Source organism: Aplysia californica, unplaced genomic scaffold (genome assembly GCF_000002075.1).
Source record: "Aplysia californica isolate F4 #8 unplaced genomic scaffold, AplCal3.0 scaffold01122, whole genome shotgun sequence".
Lineage (NCBI taxonomy): Eukaryota > Metazoa > Mollusca > Gastropoda > Aplysiida > Aplysiidae > Aplysia > Aplysia californica.
This window is the reverse complement of record NW_004798392.1, coordinates 172,061-173,111: the sequence shown is the minus strand read 5'-3', so window position 1 is coordinate 173,111 and position 1,051 is coordinate 172,061.

Below are 1,051 nucleotides of genomic sequence, written 5' to 3'. Positions count from 1 at the left end.
CACACACACACACACACACACACACACACACACACCTCAAAGGACACACACACCTCAAAGGACACACACACACACACCTCAAAGGACACATACACACACACACACCACGCACTCCAACACACACACACACGCACACACTTTCTTAATATTTTCTGACTTGCACTTTTCGGGGGGAGGGTACCTGTATTCTGATACTACGACTGTGTCGTGGTGTGTGTACAGATATTCTCCAGTTGTACACAGTGGGATAGAGCGCTATACTCTATGGATGCAATCTTTTATGACTTTTTGTAGCACTGCTGTAGCCGTTGATCTCTACAGTTGTCCGAGGAGAGAGAAGTCTTGTTGTGCTACTACCTTGTTTGAGATACAGTCAGTCCCCTCCTAGCGACGCCGTGCCTTATCTACAAGTTGGTTCCTGCTTTGGCTTTGTCCTATCACAAGTGTCTTTGATGATACAGCCATAAGCTGACAAAACGCCTTTTTTCTTTACAAAAAATAATAAAATAAAATTCAAAGCAGTTTCAAGGGGAAGGGGGAGGGGGGGTGGTTGGTTGTCAGCGTAACAATTGAATTGAAAAATAGAGTGCTTGAGAAATTTGAATTCTAATTTTTTGAAAAACTAGTCACAGTTTCGCAAGGATTTGTTCACATTAGTTGGGTATCAACTAATCTGGCTTTCCATTTAGCAAATAAAGATTTTTGCCCCTTAAATGAACAAAAGGTGTTTTGTCAGCTTACGGCAAAATAATCCCGTCAGTGTGTGTAATAAACTCGTCAGGCCCTCAGCTGATGCACTCAACGGGGAGGAATGTTGGATTAAGTATATTTCTATTGCTCAGTGGAAAGGCCGCGAGATACGTTGACATCCACCCCTTGGCACTCATATGACCTATGCAGTTGCGAGAGCCGTAAAACCTCTACTAAGTCTAAAACGATACTACCTTTTGTTTGTTTGTCTATAAAACCGTACATAGTTCTTGTCTACGCGTGCAAAGAGGATGAGTATTTTATGAACTTGTCTTGTTGAATACAGATTGGAGGGAGGGGG